General features: G+C 37.9%; 1 long non-coding RNA gene across 1 annotated transcript in view; it reads right to left on the reverse strand.

Annotated features, from left to right (window-relative positions):
* Positions 1–7,948, reverse strand: part of LOC131494974 (uncharacterized) — a 28,218-nt gene extending 20,270 nt beyond the window's left edge. The window contains exon 1 of the long non-coding RNA XR_009253696.1: positions 7,803–7,948. This is a non-coding gene — a long non-coding RNA (uncharacterized LOC131494974). The remainder of the gene's footprint in view (positions 1–7,802) is intronic.
* Positions 7,949–9,828: the final 1,880 nt, after the last annotated feature.

Below are 9,828 nucleotides of genomic sequence, written 5' to 3' on the forward strand. Positions count from 1 at the left end.
TTTTGTGAAAAACAACTTCTACTTATGTAGACAGAATTATTAGGGTTGATCCTATCTAACTTGTACTCAAATCTATGTAATATTCTCTAAAACTGGAATCTAAAGGACAAAAAGCCTAAAAAGGTCTCCCTTTACCTTGTACACGTCCCTGTTAACCCCTTAGTCTCCAGGTCAGGAAATAGATTTGTTCAGTTTCAGAGCCATAGTTGGAATAATCATTTCTGGTTTCCCAGTTTCTCTATTGTATTGTAACTGGGTAGTGGATTATAAGATTCCCCTTTTCTTGTCTTCTCCAAGGAAACAGTTCAGTCAAGAAACTGGGTAAGGGGCGCCTGGGTGGCGCAGTCGGTTAAGCGTCCGACTTCAGCCAGGTCACGATCTCGCGGTCCGTGAGTTCGAGCCCCGCGTCAGGCTCTGGGCTGATGGCTCGGAGCCTGGGGCCTGCTTCCGGTTCTGTGTCTCCCTCTCTCTCTGCCCCTCCCCCGTTCATGCTCTGTCTCTCTCTGTCCCAAAAATAAATAAAAAATAAAAAATAAAAACGTTGGGAAAAAAGAAACTGGGTAAGAGAGTTAAAGCAGCAAAGGTTTTATTTAGCCACGTTAAAGTACACTCCAGAGAAGTAGGGGAGGGCTGACCAGAGAGTGGGTTACAGCCTGCTGGGTTCTGCGTTGTGTTTTTGTGTTTGTTTTTGTTTTTGTTTTAATAGGGGCTTTTTGGTCTCTTCCTCCCCATCCTGTCAATATCACACTTCCCTCTGGACCCACCCTGGTTTCCTCCCTTCCAACTTTTTGTGCAGGTTTGTGTCCATCATCTTCCCATAAACACCTAAGGGAAACACAGGGGGCTACAACTCAAATGTAAATGATATTATAATGATATTACAACATCCTTGGGGTTACTAGCAGACAAGGTTTTCTCTAAATGCACATAGTTCACAGTTGGGACAGTCCCCTGCAGCGAGTATTTCTGCTTATCAGTCTCTGCTAAACAGCACATGGGGGTGCTCTAAGGGAAAGGGGTGGTATCTGGCAGTTTCCCATCTGCCTTCTTCTTCTCTCCCTTCCCACTCATGTCTAACTAACTGCCAACTGTAACAGTATCAAACCTGAATACAGTCTTATGTTGGAATCCCCTAAGAGACTACATACTTTCTTTAGTGTCCCTTTAGAACAAACTAGCTAATACTTTCCTGCTTTATCCTGGGAAAATCAGCAATGTGTCTTCGTCATTATTTTCCCCTGGTTAAGGAAGACAGTGTACTATTCATGTCTCTAACCAGTCCCAAAGAACTTTAAATTTTCTTGGGTGCCTGGGTGGCTCAGTGAGTTAAGCATCGACTCTTGATTTCAGGTCAGGTCATGATCTCAAGGTTGGTGAACACTGCATGGGACTATGCTAACAGTATGGAGCCTACTTGAGATTCTTTCTCTCCTCACTCTCTGCACCTCCCCTCCTCTCTCTCTCTCTCTCTCAAAATAAATAAACATTTTAAAAAACTTTAAATTTTCACATGATTCTCTTACTCAATATTTGGATGACCTTTTTTTTCCCCCCTAAAGAGTAGGGATAGCTAAGATTGATTCCATTCCTCTATTCATACTTTTTGTCAAAAAGGATATAAGTTTGCCAAAAAAAAGAGAACAATTTGTCAAAGTAAATTGTATTACCTAAGATATGATTTATACAAAAGAGTTAAATCCCTTGCTCCAGACATTTGAAAATCAGTTCAAAATTTTCCAAGGACAGTAATTAAGAGTAACTGGGAGTACTTCAGGGTCTCTGTGGCTACTGCAGGCTTTTCTGTAATCTCCAAGCCACTCACTATATGACTTAAACTAAGTACTCTATAACCTAATCTCTTCCTCAGATGCCTAAACACTAACACAGTCCTTTGTGATTTAAAGTTAGCTCTTTGGCAATCTCACAGTGTAGCCTAATTGGTTATCATAAACCTTTCTGCCATTTTATTCAGGATGGGTCTGGATGCACTCTTAAATTCTGACTCAGAATGAAAGGGATTACCACATACCAGTAATATGCTACAGCCTCTCACCCTATCTAGAAGTAGGAAGCTAAACTAGTGGAGGCCTCTGCCATCTTGGTTTAGGGTCTTCTTTAAACATGATAGTCTTCATTCTGTAAAATCTATTTTGCTCACCAAAAATACATGTTTTTTTGTAAGCAGGTTTGCCTACTGTAAAATATTGTTTTCTCCCTCTTGCATTTCCATTCGTTATTGTAATACTGCTACTCCTTTTCCATTACTTGAAGGTAGGGGAACTCATGACACACTAGCGTCTATTCACAAGCTTTATACACCTCAGAAAGATTTATTGGAGTTTTCTCTAGAAAAGCTGAATTATTCTTTGGTTGATGGATCAGATCTTAAAATGCAAATAGAATACATCAGGATGGAAATAATTATGCAGACCAAGCCTTGTCAATTAGATAGACATAAAAGGGTTAATATGTATACACTGGTAATAGATATGTTTTGGGATAGTCCATACTTTTAGAATGCTTTGGAGATAATGCACATAGGAACTCCAATTAAGGATGGTTAGCAAAGTAAAGAATGTTCAAATTCCCTAATTATTAAAGACATGAAGATTTTAAAGGTAGGAATGCATGTAAAGTGGGATAAAATGGAATCTAACAACAATTTCCAGACCAAAAAGTATACTACTCAGGCAGATCTTCCTTCATATAGGTGCCAGCACTTCTAAACCTTGAGACCAAATCTTTGGAGAGTTTCAAGGAGGCTATTGGACAATGCCAGCAATTAAATGGGAAAGAGTTCTGGGATGAAATCTGATTACAAATTTAATAAGAATAACCTCTTGTGTTCTCAGGATGGTTACTTAATATTACCAGAGAAACTAATATGACATGTTGCAATAATTTATAAGAAATTAGTCACTCAAAAAAGACAAATAGACCAATAACCCTGGGTGAGAAAGATTTACTAAAATTGCTGATTTGTAGCGGTAACAAATTCTCCCAGTTTGTCTAATTTTTCCCCTTAATTTATGAATTATTTTTTTGTTGACAGTTATTTCATTTCAAAACCTGAAAGATGTCATCACATTGTCAGTCTTATTTGTTGCTCCTTTAAAGTGATGCATCTGTTTTCTTCTGACTGCCTTTAAGATCATATCCAACCTTGGTTTTCAATAATTGTAATGTGCATAAGATGCATTTTACTATTTTTCTTTTAGCTTTCATGGAAACTTCTATGATCTGTATCTTGGACATGGATCAGTTTTGGTACATTCTCAAATATTTTTCTCTCCCCAACCTTCTGCACCACTATGCTCTCTTTACTCAATTTTTGGGACTTTAGCTTCACACATTAGAACTTTACATCTAGCTTCATGTTTTTCTTCTAGTCTCATGACTTTTCTATTTTTCTCTTCCCATTTTTAGCATTATTATTTTCTGATAAACTATTTCCCTATTTACCAAACCTAGTCTTTACAATGTCCAGTCTGCTGTTAGTCTTTCAAAGACTTACGGTTTTTGTATCTTATGGTTTAAGAAACTTCACTACAGTTTTTTTCAGGGCATCTAGTTATCCTATAAAGCACTTTTGGTCTATTTTCCTCAGCATATTATTTATAGTCTTTCTCCATCATTTTGTTTTTAAATTAACATTTATTTATATTTGAGACAGAGAGAGACACATACACACACAGTGTGTGAGTGGGGGAGGGGCAGAAAGAGAGGAAAACACAGAAACCAAAGCAGCCTCCAGGCTCCGAGCTGTCAGCACAGATCCCGACATAGGGCTTGAACTCACAAACCGCAAGATCATGACCTGAGCCAAAGTCAGATGCTTAACCAACTGAGCCATGCAACATCCCATCTCTGTCAATATTAATAAGGTCATCTGTGGTCCTGTTTCTGTTGTCTGTTTCATTCTTCTTCCTATTTCTTGGTTAGCTTCATTTTTCTAAAACTGATTTTTTTGATATCTTAAGTAAAAATTTTTACAGCATAATATGTTGTCATTAATCTTTATCTAGTAGGATTTCAGCCCATCCTCTCATAGGTAGAAAGTGTAAATTACTTTAATCCAATAAAGGTTTGACCTGAGTCAAGCCTGGTTTGCCTTCTGCTAAGGCCTTATCTATTTCTTTTACATGCTCTGCTAGGATATAGATCTCCAGGCATCACAAGTGAGAGTGTTTTGTAATTAATAAGACAACCTTCTTAGTACCATGAGTCTACCTCAGTCTCTGTGCCTTTAAGATGTTTTATTTAGCTTTTTAGCTTCTTGCTCTATGCAAGTCAAGAATTTTTAAAATGCCAGGAGGAGAAACCATAAAGTGGAAGAATCACTTCTTTCTGGCTCTTTTCTCTCCCGATAGCCTTAGGAGTTCAAACTCCAATATTTTTTCTTGCCAGTCCCATGAGTCTACCAAAAGTAATGCAAGCTTTTCTATGTTTAGCCATGGTCATTTTTCTTGATTATTGGCTTCTTGCCCCATGTCAAAATTCAGCAAACACCCTAAAGGGAAAGGTTGCTTGAATGAAGTCTTACTTTCTCTCCCTAACCTTTGCCCCTAAGATCTTGGCTTCCTTGGTCTCTGATATTTTGTACGCCAATGTTTTCTTTCTTTCTTTCTTTTTAAAGTTTATTTTTTGAGGCGCACGTGTGCAGGTCAGGGAGGGGCAGAGAGAGAGGAAGACAGAATCTGAAGCAGGCTCCAGGCTCTGACCTGTCAGCACAGAGCCTGACGTGGGGCTCGAACTCACAAACTGCGAGGTCATCACCTGAGCCAAATTCGGTCCCTTAACGAACTGAGCCACCCAGGTGCCCCCTGAAGCCAGATTTCTAAAATTAGTCTCAACTACTCTATCTTAGCTGTAAGAATAAGCTGAGGCTTGCGTTAGATCTGTCCCTACCTCACAAAAAAAGAATGCCTTTTTTAAGTATTTTTAAGGCCTGATTTTATTTCAGCATAGAGATCTGACAATTGATTTTATTTCAGCACAGAGATCTGCAAGATGTAACAACCACTCATTCTTTCCACAGCAATATGTCACCAACAACATGTACACAGGGAAGACTATAACTATAGAAAGAGACTCTCACATCATTAAACCAAAGGTCGTACCTCTAAATTATGTAACACTAATCGGTACAAATTTTTATGCTAACCAGGTTAATGCTGTTTAAACAAGTCACTCCATGTAAACTCAGTTATATGAGTCATTGCTCCAGATATAAGTGTCCTTTTTTTCTGTTTATGATTTCTCCAATAAAATTGCTTATTCAGTTGTAAGGATAACTTATATAGTTAACCAATTTAGGCAGGTAATTTTGAATTTTGAATTAGGTATGTGTTGCTTTATCAAATCATTTATGTGTTTTGAACAAAATTCTGTCTTCTAAAAATTTTTAGTGAAGGCCAAATCATTTTTTAAAAATGAAATTAGAGTTACTTTGGCAGAAAAACGTATGAAAAGTGGAACTGGTGGCACTTTGATGGCACTACCATGGTCGAAAGTAGTAATAGAAGCAACTGTGATGTAATAAGCTGAACAGAGCCTCTGACTTTCCACTATCCTCATATTGCTCTTGTGAAATCAAAGATTTCTTGTGATATCAAATTGATATCGTAGAAACTGGCTCCTGAAGATTAGCTGCATTCTTTTGAAACAAATACCAGTAACCTTTGGTAAAAAAATGTAGTTTCTCTAGTATATGCAACCAAACCATCACAGAGCAGGAGAGAAAGAAATTTTTTCAGCATGAAACAGAAGTTCTCTTAGTTAATGATTAGGATCTATAATAGGCGATTCAAGGAAGACTTATGTTAAAATGATAAAAAAAAAAACAATACACAAATTAAATGAAAATGTATTTCAACTTTAAACATGAAATCATATTTGTTCATGAATCTGTTGCTTCATAATCAACTAGCCCCCTTTTATTTCGTTTTTATTTTTTGAAGTTTATTTATTTATTTTGAGAGAGAGAGTATACCCACATATGCACACATGAGCAGGGGAGGGGTACAGAGAGAGGGAGAGAGAGAATCCCAAGCAGGCTCTGCACCGTCAGTGCCGATCCTGACTTGGGGATTGACCTCAGGACCATTGAGATCATGACCTGAGCTGAAATCAAGACACTTAACCAACTGAGACACAGACACCCCAAGTGGTTCTTCTGAAGAATGAAAATCAGTTATCCAAATAGAGGATATCAGAAATAACATTAAAGTTTTTCCAGCTGAAATTCTGTTAATTTACAAATTCAGTAATTTTTATTAAGCCAGATTCAGTGTCTTGTGAAGACCACCTTTCCTGGTTCACAGTCAGCCATCTTTTCTCTATGTGCTCAAATGGTGGAAAAGGTGAGGTATCTCTTTAGGGTCCCTTTTATAAGGGCGCCTATCTCATTTATGAGGGCGCTAATCACCTTTTCAAAAGCCCCACTTCTGTATACCCTCACAACTGAGGATTAGGTTTCAATATACAAATTTTGGGGGATACCACATTCATTCCAGAGAAAAATGTATAATTCTAAAATAAAACAGAGTTTATACAATTTATTTCAGAAGTGAAATCAAAGGACCTTAAGTAGCATTCACTCAACTTGTGTGAGTGTGCACACTTCCTAAAGTAGAGCTCTGTTGTTTCCGTGGTTCGTGTGAACTACAAATCAGTGTTTTCCTGTCATTCAGCCAGATCCTGAAGTGTTTCTCGACGTAACAAGATAAAGAATGAGCAGTTTGATAGAATGTGTTGAGGATGGCAGTTTTTTGAGGAAGGGGTGTAGTTACTGGACTGAATGGTTTGCAGATGATGCTGCACAGAGATAGGAAGAACAAGGATCAGAGACAGGTCAGAAAAGTAGTGAGAATTAGCAGATGGGCCATCTTTGCAAACACTTGAGTAGTCATAAGTTCCTCTTTGTTCAGTACCGTGGAACACTTCATATAAGTAGAATTCCTACATTGATGTATCCATGTTAGATAAATGGGTTACAGTTGGCCTCTGTATATTGGTCTTATGTCATTGACTTCTTCAGAATAGACTTATACCCATTAGCTCAGCCAAAGTCAAATTTTTACACATGCAGTTAGTTTTTTTTGTTGTTGTTGGTTTTTCTTTGTACGTTTGTTTCTTTTTCTTTATTTGTGTGTTTTTATTAGAGAGAGAGCATTAGTAGGGGAGGGGGCAGAGGGAGAGAAAAATCCTCATGCTCAGCACAGAGCCCAACATGGAGCTCGAGCCCACGACCCTGGCATCATGACCTGAGCCCAAATCAAGAGTCAGACGCTCAGCCAACTGAGCCACTCAGACACCCCAGTAGTTGTTTTCATTATAGTTCCAATAAGCTGATTTTTAGCAATGTAGAGGCTATTGGCTTTGCATACCCCACAAAAATGCACCTAACATCTGCTAGCCATAAATACAATAAGCCGTTGAGCTATAAATTACCCCAAGCTTGTGCTCCTTTGGAGAGCTCTGACTCAGACTCCTCAAATTCTGCTTGGTGACATCATCTAGCTACTAAAGCCCTTTCTCTGAATCCACCTTTCTCCTTTGCCCTCTTTCGAAATTCTGGGTAATGGCCACACTCTGGCTGACCATTTCCTCTGAAGGTTCTCAGACTGGGAGGGATATCCCACATGCAAATCTGTCAAAGCACCACCCACCTAGAGTTCTTTGTGTGTTATTGCCATCTCATGGTCAGATCTTTTTCTTGATCTGTCCCTAATTCTCTTCAAACTCATGATTTTCCATTACAGAAATATCATTTTAAGCTTTGAATTCTATTCCATACTCACTGGTAAGGAGTGTTTGATAAAATTGAAGCCTGTAGCATGATCCTAAGAGAGAAAACTTCATCTATTTCATATGCTATGATATTCACCCTGGATCTTTTAAGCAAATTGTAGCACACGATCACCACTGATTAGTTACCAGCAATCAAGAGTGCCAGAACACTAGAAACATAAAACAATGAAATAGAATCATTTCAATTATGACATGTAAAGGAGCAAAACTCTTTGAGATTTGTAGCCACTGGACCCATTGGCTTCATCAGAGTATCTAGAAACTGAGTTCTGTTTCTAGTAATGACAAAATAGCTTATATCAAACTAACTCTCACACAGGAAACAGTTATAACCTTGGAATCAAATAAAAGAAAATCACCAGCTAATAACAAACCAACAATGTTATCAACAAGGAAATATAGGTGATTGGACCTTTCAAATAGGTCATCACTGGGTGAAGCACACATTTAAAAGACTTATTTCCTGATGTCATGCCCCAATCCATATTAAAGGAGATTAAAACACAAACAAAATGTTCCAGTCATACTATGAGGAAGTCAGACAAAAGGATTAGGAATGCCAGAACATCTGGAAATTAAAGGAAGACAAAATTCTGGAGAAGAAAGGCAGAGAGGGGAGGAATGAAACTATGAATGTAACACCTTTCAAAATCCAAATACTGAGCCTCCAAATTAATAAAATCTTAAAAGTAACTATGAAGGAAAAAAAAAAAAACCTTCAATACATACAAGGAAAAACAACAGGAATTTTGGTTGGCTTAGCAGAAACACAGAGGCAAGAATATAATGAATTATAATCATTAAGGATGCAAAACTTAAAAAAGAAAAGATATTGTTAATTTATAATGCTATATCCAATGAAAATGTTTTTCACAAATGGAAACTTAATAAAATACTTCAGATTAAAGAAAATGAATTTGTGTCCAGCAGACCTGCATCAAAAGAAATACTGAAGATATATCTTTAGAATGGAATGAACTGAAATAATCCACAAAACTAAAAGGCAACTTACAGAATAGATATCCAACAGACATATGAATAGATGTTTATCACCACTTAACATCATGGAAATTTAAATTAGAACTGCAAGGAAATATCACCTGACACCTGTGAGAATGGGTGAAATCAACTTCACAAGGAACAACAGGTGTCGTTGAGGATGTGGAGATAAAGGAACCCTCTTGCCCTATTGGCAGGAGTGCAAACTGGTGCAGCCAATGTGGAAGACAATATGGAGGTTCCTCAAAAAGTTAAATTTAGAACTACCCTACCAGCCAGCAATCACGTTACTGGGTATTTACCCAAAGAATGTGAAAACACTAAGTCGAAGGGATACATGCACCCTGATATTTATAGCAGCATTATTTACAATAGCCAAGATATGGAAGCAGCCCAAGTGGTAGATGAAAGGATAAAAAGGTCATACATGTATACCATGGAATATAATTCAGCCATAAAAATAAAAAAGAATGAAATCTCATTATTTGCAATGGCATGGATGGAGCTAGAAAATATAATGCTAGGGGTGTCTGGGTGGCTCAGTCTGTTGAGCATCTGACTTTGGCTTAGGTCATGATTAATGGTTCCTGGGTTTGAAACCTACATCGGGCTCTGTTCTGACAGCTCAGAGGCTGGAGCCTGCTTCAGATTCTGTCTCCCTCTCTGTCTGCCCCTCTCCCACTTGCACTCTGGCTCTCTGTCTCCTAAAAATGAATAAACATTTTAAAAGTTTAAGAAAATATAATGCTAAATAAAATAAATCAAAGACAAATACCATGAGTTTACTCATGTGGAATTTAAGAAACCAAACAAATAAAGGAAAAAGAGAGAGAGAGAGAAACCAAGAAACAGACTCTTAATTATAGAGAACAAACTGATGGTTACCAGAGGGGAGGTGGATGGGGGACTGGGTGAAATAGGTAGGTGTTGGGGATTAAGGAGTGCACTTGTGATGAGCACTGAGTGATGCACGGAAGTGTTGCATCACTATATTGTACACCTAAAACTAATATAACA

The sequence above is a fragment of the Neofelis nebulosa genome, chromosome 14 (assembly GCF_028018385.1).
Source record: "Neofelis nebulosa isolate mNeoNeb1 chromosome 14, mNeoNeb1.pri, whole genome shotgun sequence".
NCBI lineage: Eukaryota > Metazoa > Chordata > Mammalia > Carnivora > Felidae > Neofelis > Neofelis nebulosa.